The 13,400-nt window shown below is 35.3% G+C and overlaps 1 protein-coding gene across 1 annotated transcript in view; it reads left to right on the top strand.

Annotated features, from left to right (window-relative positions):
* The window catches only part of SLC12A2 (solute carrier family 12 member 2), a 134,862-nt gene that overhangs the window by 32,743 nt on the left and 88,719 nt on the right, over positions 1–13,400 (top strand). The window lies entirely within an intron of this gene.

The following is a 13,400-nucleotide window of genomic DNA, read 5'->3' on the forward strand; positions in this document are numbered from 1 at the left end:
AGTGGTACCATGGCAGTGACTGTAAGAAAGACAAACTATTTGAGAGCTGTTTTGAAAGAACTTTGATATTTGATTGTCTGGTGTAGTAAAATAAATCCAAAGTGACAGATTTATATAGTGGTTCACTAGGATTAGCAAAAATAGAGGAACATTATCATCATCTAAAACTAAATTAGTCACAGGTGAGGTGACTTAAAGGATTTTAAGCTGGAAAAGACTTTTATGATCTTATTGACCTTAGATCATTTCTAGATTCAACCCTTTCCTTATACAGAAGAAGCATGGTTCATAGAGATTCAATGATTTATCCAGAGCCAGGATTTAGCTTAAGTCTTCCAGGGTATTTAGAGATAGTAGTCTGGACTGGATAAAAAATTTAAGTAGTTACCTGCTAAAATAGAGACACTACAGTAAATGAGAGAGAAAGAAGAAATAGCATTGACTAAAATGTTCGTATTTGGCAGATGATATTTTATTACTTGCATTTCTCCTTCGAACCGAAATAGAGTCTCCTCAGAAGTTCAGTAGGCAGCTCAGTGAGTTAGTAGGTAAACTTGCAGATGTGCACCTTAGGTGGATTATGAACAGGAACCAAAATTACCTCTTAACTGACTTTGGGTGGTTTACTTAAACTTTCTGGTCTTCAGTTTCCATGTCAATAAAATGATCAAGTTCAAATGATCTCTTCGATTCCTTCTAGCTCTAATATTATCCTGTGAATTTGCACATTTTGGAGTCTGGAGGAATCTTAGAGACTAAAAGACCTCCTATAATTCTTACTCTCTTAACATAAGTGAGTAATCTGCTTTTTTTAGAATACTCTCTGGTACTTAATGATTCCTTTACTGTAGCTTCTCTCTCATCCTCATGTTGCCTAGCACATGACTTGTCTGACAAATTATGGAGACAAACCAGAATGATACTGAGGACTAGATATGGTGAAAGGATGACTGGGACTTTTCTAATGCCAAAAATAAGTGACTTTCGTGTTTCTGCATCTTCATATGGATAATTGAGTTGATTCTTGACACTTCCATTGAATCATGGGGAAAAAAATCCTTTCCAAAAATGTCATTGCTTTCTCAAGTTGTTTCCCATAGTTATAAGTGATATTAAAGCAATGCTATGTTTTGGACTGAAAGGAATGTCATTATTAAATTGCTACATATGCTTTTCTTTCTTGCCTTTTATTTATAGTATTCATTAATTAGGAATTGTGTTTGTCATCGTGAATATTTATTCTTTTCTAAAGCTTTGGTTAAGTTACAATGAAATTTTCTCCCAGCATGCTAGTATTTGTTGTTGTTGGCTTGTTTACCTACTTTTAGAATTGATGTCTCTCTCCTCCTGTGGAGCCCATTGTGGCCAGACAGAATCACAGATAAAAGATAGCTGGGGGAGATTTAGTCAATGGGACAAACCCCTTCATTTACAGATGAGGAAACTGAGACCCATTGAGCAGACTTGATTTACCCAAGGTCATTCAAGTAGTACATAGTTAAGTAGCAGAACTAAGATTTTAATCCAGTTTTCTGTACTTTAAATCCAGCACTCTTCTTGCTATATTACTCTATGTCTTTTTGTATTATCCATAGCTCCTAGTATTGTGTCTTGCATGTAGCAAGTACTAGGTGTTTTGGTTTGTTTTTTTTTTATTCAGCAAATATTTACCTGAAAAGCATCCTATTTGCCTACCCGTAATCTGATTTATCCAAGTTTTAAATTATTTACCAGTTTTTATGTACTATCTCTTATATTATGTGTTCTCAAGTTGTTATTGTTGATGTTTAATGAAGCTGATGACTTGAGAGATTGTAAGCAATAGGAACAATTACCAGGGATAGAACATAAGAAAAATGTAAAAAATGAAAAACACTGTAACCTTCAGTCCTCTGACTGCCACATAATGGTAATTTACCGTAATTCACCATTAAGGTGATCAGTCGAAAGGAAGGTGGAACATGTTATACTTTTAAAATAAAATTTTACTGATGTATTTTGATTTTGCATCACCTAAATTTCCTTCTATTTCCTATCACCTTTACTCTCCCAAAGAGTCATTCCATGTAATAGAATATTTTTAAAAAGGGGTGGGGGAGAATAATCTATTAACATTTTTAAAAATCAGAAAATATATGCTAAATTTCATACCCATAGACCTTCTGTCTCCGAGGATTAGTTCTTCTTGTATCTCTTGCGGCCATACTTATATTCTGTAATTTTGTAACATTCACCTTTTAGTTAATTTGTGGTGATTGTTCTTTCCATTTATGTTGTTGTTGTTACTGTCATTTTTTGTTGGCTCTGCTTACTTCAGTCTTCCGCAGTTCATGTAAGTTTTTCCATTTTTCTCTATATTGACCTTATTTGTCATTTTTTACAGCATTTTACATCACGTTCACGTACCATGATTTGGTTAGCCGATCTGTTTGGCCATTCCCAAATCTGTGACCATCTACTTTGTTTCCATTTCTTGTTACCTAAAAAAGTGCTACTATAAATTGTATATGGGAACTTTTTAAAAAAATTAATGACTCCCTGGTAATAGAATCTCTGATTCCAGTGGTATGGATATTTTAGTCACTGTATTTGCATAATTCCAAATGAGCATTTATATTTTAAAACATAGTCTAGATAGCCTTTAGGTTTCAAATCTAACCCATACTAGTACCAAAAGTAGATTGTTACAAGGGAATTATGGGAAAATTGAGACATTCTAGGACCTAGGGGAACTTAGATCCATAACACTCAAGTAAAGCTTAAAAAATACACCTTTTAAAAGAGAAATAAGGAGATAGACCTGTAGACTCCTTTACCCAGACCAGAAATGCAATATAGTTAATAAGTTATTTTAATAGTCAATAAGTTAATAAACAGTTACAAAATTCAGTAAAATTTCAGTATATAAAATTCACATATATCATCAGCATTACTGTATATTGCCTACAAAATCCAATAGGAAGCACTAGGAAGAGAAATTCTATTGAAAAGAACTACAGGAGGTTTAAAATTTGGGGGAGTGTATGTACCAATATACACTCGGAATACGTAAATGTAGCTATAACTGCAAAAATAAAGACAAATCTGAATAATTGGAAAAATAGTAATTGTTCATGAGTGGTTAAGCTAATATAATAAAAATGACAATGTTACCTAAATAAATTTACTTCTTCAAAACTGTCCCAATTAAAGAGTTACTTTTTAGAACTAGAAAAAGTAACCAAAAAAAAAAAATCATATGGAGAGGGAAAGGCCAACAGTCCCAAGGGGTAATAATGCTTGTTTTGTTTTGAATGGGAAAGAAGAGGAGTCAGTACCAAAATCTCAATCTATGTTACAATGATTTGGTACGGGCTAACAAATAGAGAGGTTAATCAGTGAAACTGATTAGATGTACAACATACAGAAACAAATAAACATAGTACAGTGTTTGATAAATCCGGATACTCTTTTTACTCAGAGAATGACTCAATATTTGACAAAAATTGCTAGGAAAGCAGTTTGGCAGAAATTAGGAATGGACCGGTATCTCTCACCATATCAGAAGATGAACTCCAAATGGCTTCATGATGCAGACATAGAAGGTAGTGTCATAAGCAAATTACAGAAAAGTAAGAAATTGCCATTTAGATCCATGGATAGAGGGAGAGTTCGTACCTAGACAATCAATAAAGAAGATAATAGAAGATAAAATGGACAATTTTTGTAAAAAAAAAATTTTTAAGTTTTTGCACAAACAAATCTAATGAGTTGTTGTGGGGGCAAATCTTTGTAGTAATTTTCTCCGATAAAGATCTCATATGCAAGATGAATAAGAAATGATTCAAGCATCTAAGACTAAAAACCATTCCCCAATGTATAAATGGTTGAAGGATTAAATAGGCATTTTTCAAAGGAAGAAATCTAATATATCACAACTATATGAAAAAAATACTCAAATCACTCTTCTAAAAATTGAATCAGCTGAGGTTCTACCCATTAAATTAGCATTGATGCCAAAAGAGGAAAACAACAAGTATTGGAGGTACTATGGGAAAACAGAAGTGAATCATTTTGAAATTATGCCCCCAAAGTTACTATGTTGTGCATACCTCTTGACCCAGCTTTATTATTTCTAGGCCCTATATGTACCTTTATCATTTTAAGTATAGCTGGAAATGAAAAGGGCAAACTAATACTGGGGAATAAGTAAACAAATTGTGGTATATGAATTTAATGGAATGTTATTGTGTCATAAGAAACAAAACAGATTTTCAGAGGAAATTTGGAAAACCTCTGAACTAATGCATAGTGAAGTGAACAGAGCTGGAACTATTTACACAGTGACATTATAAAGAAAGACAACTGAAAGACTAGGAATTTTTCAATTCAGTGACAAACCATGAGTCCAGAAAACTGAAGATGAAACATGCCACCTTTCTCTTATGCAGAACAGTGACAAGCTTGAAATGCATAATGAAACATAAGTTTTTAGACATGGCCATTATGGGAATTTGTTTTACTGGACTACACATATTTAGTATATATAAAAGTTTTATTTTTTGTTGTTAAAAATACATTTTTCATTTGAAGGGTGAGGCAGTAGAAGGGAGTATGATAAATGACTGTAAAACTAAATAAACAAGGACTAAAAATCTAATAGTATTTATCAGTGGCAGTTTGATTAAAATCAAACTCAAACTGTTTATTGTTTTTTCCTGTGTTTTTATTTGACATTTCCTCAGTAATAAGTAATAGATACTTAGTATGTACCTGTCATTTTTATTAGCTGTCAAGTTCTTTTAAGCTTAAACATTTTAACTTAGTGTGTGGTAAAATAATTTACTTTACTCTACAAAAAGATAAATACACTAGCTTGTCAGAATTCAGATGTTCATTTAACAGACCACATAAAATGGAAAACCTTTAGTACAATTTTCAAAGACTGTCATCATGTGGCAGAGTAAGTGGATATCTGTGGCTCAAACATTTTGGGATAGACTAGAATATAAAGAGTCAGACATGTTAGGACTTTTTTTTTTTTTTGAGGGGGAAGGCAGCAGTTGGGGTTAAGTGACTTGTCCAAGGTCAAGTGTCTGAGGCTGAATTTGAATGAAGGTCTTCCTGATTCCAGGACTGGTACTCTATGCACTGCACTACCTAGCTACCCTAGGACTATTTTAAAATTAAAATTTAAACTTTATATACAAACTTCATTTTTTTCATTTAATAACTTTTCTCAGTGAAGAATTAGCCTCTTTGTTGTTGAACGTTTTATCACTTAATAACAGAAGTGTTGAAGCATTTTAACAAGCAGAGAAAAGTCACTGATTTCACAGACCTTATAATTCATCTCTTCACCCTGCAAATATAATTTCTTGATTTTTTAAAGTAGGCTAAAGATAACAGATTTTATTTCTGCTTAGAAAATTGCAAGCATGAGTGTTTTTAAGTTTAGTCTTTTACTTAGAAGATAAAAGTCATGAATTTCTTTAAGCCACTAATGCTTCTCTCCAAATTTCCCTTGTATTTATTTATGTGTATATATTTATTCTGTTCATATTTTATATATGTGTATTGTCTCCCTCTGTAAACATAAGCTCCTTGAAGAAAGGGACTTGCATTTTTATCTTTTTGTCCCTGATGCTTGGCATAATGTCTACCACTTAGTAGGTACTTACTAAATTTTATTTAGATTGATCTCTGAAAGGTGGGAAGGTGTCCCTTAGAGCTAAAGGTCCTCCATTTCTAAAATAGTAGGTTCTCTAAACTATCTTCTTTCACAGTTATGGGTTTGTTTTATAAGTTCTGATTATCTTAGCTTAAATATCCTTAAAGCCATGTTGTATTTTTTTTTCTCAGTGACAGATACAGACAGATTCTAAAGGCTTAAGGAATTGCTAAAGGACACATTTCTTAATGGGTGGCTTTGGCAATAAGAATTGTTCATTTTGATTACTTGGAAAGGTTGTAGGGGAGAACTGAAAACATATTGAGAAAGATGCAAGAAGTACCTACTTCCTGCAGCAATTTTTAAGTGGCCCTAGTTACAAAGACCTTTTAACAGGTGGGTTCAAGTCCCACCTGTTAAATATACTGCCTATTTGAATTGGGTTAGTCACTTACCCTTTTGGTGCCTAGGGTAGCTCCCTAAGACAGTGACTTAAAGGTAGTTCTCAATACCAGTGAAATGACGGGTTTGTTTCCCTAACTTTGATTTGTACATTCTCATTAAAGAACTCTGTGAGGTGAGCAGTGTTAAAGGGTTGATTGTCTTCATTTTTATAAATGAGGAAATTGTGCCTCAAAGTAAGAATTATTATGAAAACTGTTCAGAGATTTCATACAACAAGCATTTGTGGATCAGTAAACTTTAAGAGCCTACTGTGTCCCTCTACTCTAAGCACTTCATAATACAAAGAAAGATAAAAGAAGATCCCAGACTCAAGGAACTCACAGTTTAACGTAATATTGTGTACAAACAAGAAGCTTTATATAAACAAGCTGGGGGATAAATAGGAAATAATCAACAGAGAGAAGGTACTAGAATTAAGAGGAATTTACTTGGGATTTTGAATGAGGCCAGCAGATGGAGATGAGGAATAACATTCCATGTGTGAAGGACAGTTAGTGAAAATGCCTATAGTTACGAGATAGTGTTTTGTTCCTAGGAACGACAAGGTCGCCAGGATCGCCACATCAAAGAGAATGGGGTAGATTGTAAGGAGGAAGGGGGAGTATGAGGAGGGCTAGGTTTGTGAAGGACTTTGAATTCCAAAAACAGGATTTTATATTTGATTCTGGAAGATACAAGAAACTGTTGGAATTTGAGAGTATAGTCTGACCTGAACTTTATGAAAATAACTTCAGTGGTTGGACTGGAAACTTCTGGCTGGTGTAACCCACCAGCAGATTGTTAAAATAGTCCAGGCATGAGGGAGATGAAAGGCCTGCTGGTGATAGCAGGAGAGAAAGGAGCATAATCAAAAGGTGTTGCTAAGGTGAAATCAACAGGCCTTAGCAACAGATTGGATATAGAGGGGAAGAAGAAGGAGTCAAGGATAACATTAAGACTAGGAGCCTGGGGGACCAAAAGGGATAATGGTGCCATCAGTAGTAATAGGGAAGTTTGGAAGAACTGTGAGTTCAGTTTTGGACATGTTGAGTTTAAGATATCTATGGAACATCTAGTTCAAAATGTCTTACAGGTATTTGGAGATGTAAGTTTGGAGGTTAGGAGAGAGAAGTAGATTTGAAAACCATGAACACAGAAATGATAATTGAATAGAGGGAAAAGAGAAGAAGGGTCTAGGACAGATTTTTGAGGAATTCCCACAGTTAGTGAGTATAATCTGTTTGAAGATCCAGTAGTGGAGATTGAAAAGATGTGGTCCAGTTGATAGGAAGAAGAACCAAGAGAGAGAAAGCAATGTCATAACAACCTTGAGAGGAGAGAATATCTAGAAGGGGGGGTATAATCAGTCAGGCTGCAGTCATTTTGTGCAATCATGCTAAGTGCTAAGATGCTAATAAAAGCAAAAGAAAGTCCCTGCCCTCAAGGAATTTCTGTTCTAACGGGGGAAGACAAAACATAAAAGAAAGCAAAAAAAGAGGACCGGAGAATGGCAACCTTCCTGGGGCATGAAGAGTCTGGTGAAGTCTTAGCAAAGCTAGGAAGGGACTAAAGCACCAGCAAAAGGTATTCACCAATGGGAGAAGGGGGCTAGTGTGATGGAGGGATGAAGACAACTGAGTTGTGGTGTCAGGCTGATGAGTCAGAGCATAGCTGAGAAAGGAAAGAAGATCGGAATTGAGTTCTAATTTTACTTAATTTCCCAACCAGTGGTTTTCAGGATATTGAGCATTTATTTGGCCAGTACAATATTAGGGTGGATTGAACCTCACTTGCTAAGAAAAACACATTTGCTTAAGAGACAGTAGTACTTAATGAGGCTATGTGAACTTTTAAAGAAATATTTAACTTATTACCTATGTAAAAATGATCTCCAATTTGAGAATATGATTGCCAAAAAGGATGTTAGAAATATTGACACAGACATTCCTACAGATAGGATGATTTCATAAATTATGATTATGATCATATTGGTTTTTCTTCAAATCAGATCGTGTAGTTTTTTGGTTTCAATCTTCAAACATATGGACATATAGAAAGTAAAAAGAGAGCTTGAAGTGACAGTCTACTTAAAAAGCATTTTATTTTAACCTAGTAGATAGGGTGCTGACCTCAGAGTCCAGAAGAGACTTGGTTTCTACATACCCCTGACATGCTTCAGTATCTTGATTCGTAAAATTTAAATAATAACCTGTAGTTCTTATCTCAGAGTTGTTGTGATTTTCAAATAAGATATAAAGTGCTGTATGAATGTCAGGTGTTGATAATGGTGGTGGTTTTGATGATGCAAATTATATAAAACATGAAGGAGTTTAAATTTTAGGAAAATTTTTTTTGGTTTTCCACATCATTTTGCTTTTTTTCTTCATTATTCTGCCAGATATGTATTTGATAATGCATCTGAAGCTCTCAATTACTGAAATTCCTAGGAACTTGGTAATTATTTGCCTCCTCAAATTTAAAGGAAAAGGCCATAGTTGTAGCTCACTGACAATTTTCTTTTCTCTTTTGGATGTAAAACAATGAGAAATATGGTAATCAGAATAATTCAATGGAATTTAAATCATTTGGGAACAAAAAGGTTTTTGTGAGATTTGCTGGAGTCATTCTCTCATCCTTGTGGTTAGTTCCTCTACTGATATAGGTTGAAACTCCTGAGACTCATCCTGTGGGGTTCATGTCGGTATTCTTCCATAAATACTTTGTAGAGGATCTTCTTAAAGGGCTTGAGGCTTTCTTCTGTTTTTAATATTTAGGGGAGTACTACTATCTTTGTGCCATTCAGACGAATCTATCTGTGTGTGGCCTTTCATATTATAAAATTATAAAAAATTTGGTAATATGCTAAGTATACTTACGTATCTTTCTCATTGTGAGGTTGGTAAGACATTTTGAAATACCATTTGTAAATGGTTTCATACTATGAAATCTGACAATTTTAGAATCCTTATAAAATTCTGGAGTCGATTCTTAACTAGCCATGCATAGAAACAGATCTGGCTTTCCATTTTGACAGTGCTTAACTGTGTGTAACCTATAGCCTAACTGAGAATCCCTTCAGATCTTTAGGACTACACATATTCAGGGAGGATTTGGATTTGCCAAATGCAGTGACCTTTTCTCAACCTTCATTCTCCTCAACCCCTTTGCAACCTTTGGCATTATTGTTCACCCTCTCCTTCTTGATATTCTCTTCTCCCTAGGGTTTCAGATACTACTCTTTCATGGTTCTTGTCTTTGCTATCAGTTCCTTCTCAGTTTCCTTTACTGGATCCTCTCCAGATCATGCCCTCTAACTATAGGTGTTCCTCAGGGATCTTGTCTTCTCCCCCTGTACTACTTCATTTGATGATTTCATCAGCTCTGATGAATTTAATTACTATCTGTGTGCCAGTATTTCTCAAATCTCCCTATCCTTTCCTTCTGCTGGATAGGTAGACCTGCAATCTTGTATCTCCAAAGTGTATTTCAGACATCTTGAACTGGATGTCCAGTAGACATCTTAAACTCATCATATTTAAAACAGAACTCATCATCTTTACCCCTATTCCCTTTTCCTGTCACTGTAAAGGGAAATAGTATTCTCCCATTCCCTTGAGCTTACAAGCCAAGTGTCTTCCTCTACTCTTAAGTGTCTTTGAACAAACACATACACACACGCACGCACACGCACCGAATCAGTTGCCAAAGCCTCTCAGTTTCAGCTTTGCGGTATCTTTTCTCTTCTCTGACACTGCCACCATTCTGGTGCAGTCCTTCATCACTTCATACCTAGACTCTTACGTGCACTTGGAAGTTGAATTTGCAATTTTTATACATTTTGCCTATTCCACCTACAAAAGTTGAGAATGTGATTGGCAACTGATGGAAACCCTGGAATCCAAAAGAGTAAGGCAAGGAACACAGCTTGAGCTTTGCTTCCTAGTCCTCCCTCACTTTTAGGGGCAATTGGTAGAGGAGTTGCAGAGTTAATAATAACCTGCTGGTGGGTCTGCCTGCCTCAGACCCCTCCTGACTCCAGTCAGTCTTCCATTCCACCACCAAAATAATTTTCCTAAAGCTGAGGTTTGACCATGTCACCACCAAACTCCCTATCCGGTAAACTTCAGTAGCTCCTATTGATACAAAATGTTCTATCTGACCTTTAAAGTCCTTCGTAACCTAGCCCCCTCTTACTTTTCCAGTCTTCATGTGCTTTACTCCCTGACAGATACTGTGATTCAGTTACACCAGTGCATCCCATCTCTCAGCTTTGGACATTTCCTCTGATTGTCCCCCATGTCTGGAGTACTCTCTCTCCCTCATTCATTCTGCCTACTGACCTCCCTGGGTTCCTCTAAGTCTCAGTTAAAATCCCATCTTCTACAAAAAGTGATTCCCAACCCCTCTTAATTCTAGGGTCTTCCCTCTGTTAATTATTTCTTTATCTTGTACATAGCATGTTTGTACATAGTTGTTTGCTTGTGGTCTCCATCAGTATTATGCTCTGAGCTCCTTGAGGGCAGAGATTGTCTTTTGCCTTTTTTTGTATCCCCAGTGTTTAGCACAATACCTGTGGCACACACTTAATGTTTATGGACCAACTGAGAAACCATCTCAAAAAGACCTCCCCACTTTCCTACCATCTGCTGTCAACACATTCTGTTCTTGCTGCTCAAAAATATTTAATGTTTTCTGATTGCACATGAAATAAAGTTCTGAAGTTTCTTTTGCCTGATTTTAAAAGCAATCTGTAATCTAGCATCACTCTTTCCAACATTCTCAAAAATACTACCCTCCATGCACCTGTGGCTCCAGGCAAACTGATTTCTGTTCTCTGAATGTTCCATGCATCCTTGGGCTTCTCTGCTTTTCCTCAGGATGGTCTTGGTGCCTGGAATGCTTCTCTTCCCTCTTGGACCTTTCTGAATTCCTACCCACATTTCAAAGCCCAATTCAAATGTCATCTTCACTAGGAAGCCTTCCTATGTCAATAACAACTTTCCCCCTTAACACTTACTTTTGTCGTGGTTTTTTTTTTTTTTTTAACTCTGGAAAGGGATATGAGCCCTCTTATTTCTGACCTTCATGGGAAGCTGGAAAAGAGAAATGAAGATTTTTAGGGTTATTTTAGTTTGGATAAACTTTCGTCTTACTTTCTTGATCCATATTCTGCTCGTAGAAATAGTGGGGAAATTTGATCTTTTATTTTTGTTATTTTGTAGTAGGAATCCTGATTTTTAAAATCTCCATATTAAAAATGATAGAAGAAAATTTAATTTTATTATCTAAATAATTTTCCATAGGCTAGGTGACAGTCAAGTTTAAGATTACTTGCAGATCTTTAACTCAGAAGTGGAATTCCAACACACACCTACAGTAGAAATTTTAAAATGCCTCCTTGTTGTTTCTGCATTGCTAAAAAGGCACCCTCTTATATGGTGAGCACTGACAACAATAGCTTATTAGTAAATCTGTACATATGCCTTGATTTTCTTTTCATAGAGGTAATAAGTATCCAAAAATCTGTTTATTGTGCAGTTGTAGCACATGTAAACTATTTTGGATGATCTTAAGTTTTAAGGCATAACAAAATAAATAGTGCTGATCATCATTAATTCAGTTATGAATTAATAAATTAAAGTTATTCTGATTCTATCTTTTCTCCAGAACAAGTTGTATTATGTGGTTCACATCATTAGGACAGATTTACTGGTTTATAAACCAAAATTTATATACTAAACGTCCTTTCAAACATTTGTTTAAGATTTTGGCTTTAATGGGATCTTTTCATTCACCTTGCCAACCTGTGAGTCACCTGCCTTGACCATCTTACCTCAAATGTAGCTGAGAACCAGGAAAGTGGAATGAGGATGAATGTGAAAGTCCATGCTCTGAAGAAGCTCATGTACTAGAAAGACAAACCCCTTAACTCTCACTTAGCCAGTTTATGCTTCCTTTACATATGTTTATGAAATGCATGATTTACAAACCCCTTTGATGTATATTAAAATAGGAAAGATGACCTCCCAACTCGTGTCCTGATAGTAGGGAGAAATGATAGCCCTGAAGATGTAAGGAATATATGACTATAAAAACAGACATAACTCAAAGCACAGTAGTTTGGGATTATTGAGCTTAGTTGAGTACAGTTTGACATACTTGAACTGATACTACTGTATATTATGGTTGATATACATAATTGTGATCTTGGATCATCAAGAAAAGCTTAAATTTTATTCTGTGCTGTAAGAAGACAGAAAAGTGTGCAATGTATTTCTGAAAGACTGATAGCCAAAATGGTTAACAAAGTTTTTGTGGAATTAAAGCTGTTCAGAACAACTCATTCTCTGAGGCTGTACTAATATTTGCATTTGAAAATGAAAAAGCAGAGCTCCTTTTCATTATATCATTTACCTTTATAGAAAGCTATGAAAATAAGACCTCGTTTAAAAAAAAGCAATTTTCTTAAAAACTGCCTTAGCTGCAGTATTATTAAAGTCTAGTCAAGTCAGAGTACTTTGACTTAGATGTAGTCTTTAGAATCTGAAATTTTTGAGATTTAGAAGCTATGCTTTTATAGTATAAATATGGATTCTAGACTGTACTCTTGCACTTATAACATTGATAGTTGTTCACAAGGAAGGCATTGAGGAGTTTTTCTTTCAAATTTGTCCCCCTTTTAAAGAGCAATTAACTAAGACAAAACAAAACAATCTCAGCACCAACGGGGGGTGGTTAAGGTTAGATAATTTGATTCTTTTGGGGTGTTTGAATGCCTTGGACATTAGGATTTCTGAAACATAGCTTTCAGTTTCTTCTTTCTCCTATGTCATCCATGATATATGCGTGTGTGTGTGTGTGTATAGATATAGATATTAGATATAGGTAAGGAGACGAGTTGGTTGAGATGGTTAATATGATTGTTTACATAAAGAAGACCATGTTCAAATAAGCATCAGTTGCCCATTCTCAAGATTGCTCCAAATCTTCAGCCTCCCTCACACAAATCAAAGTCAAGTGCAAGTCATGTCATCATCTCGATGTCATGGTCCTCTTCGAGAACAAAGGACAAATACAACAACAAGAAGTTGCCCATTAAACGTTTGAGTTGTATTCCCATGACTTTGAGTTGAAATCAGATTTCACAGACTGAAGATTGGTCCTATTTGGTTATTTGTATATATCCTGAGGCCTGCCAAATAGTCATTGCCCCAAGGAGACTTAGCAGGCCAACACATTTTAGGATCAATTCAGTTTTCTTTTGTTATCTAGAGCTGCTGCAAATGGGAATAGATTCTTAGGAGGA

This window comes from Notamacropus eugenii, chromosome 3, assembly GCF_028372415.1.
Source record: "Notamacropus eugenii isolate mMacEug1 chromosome 3, mMacEug1.pri_v2, whole genome shotgun sequence".
Taxonomy (NCBI): Eukaryota; Metazoa; Chordata; class Mammalia; order Diprotodontia; family Macropodidae; genus Notamacropus; species Notamacropus eugenii.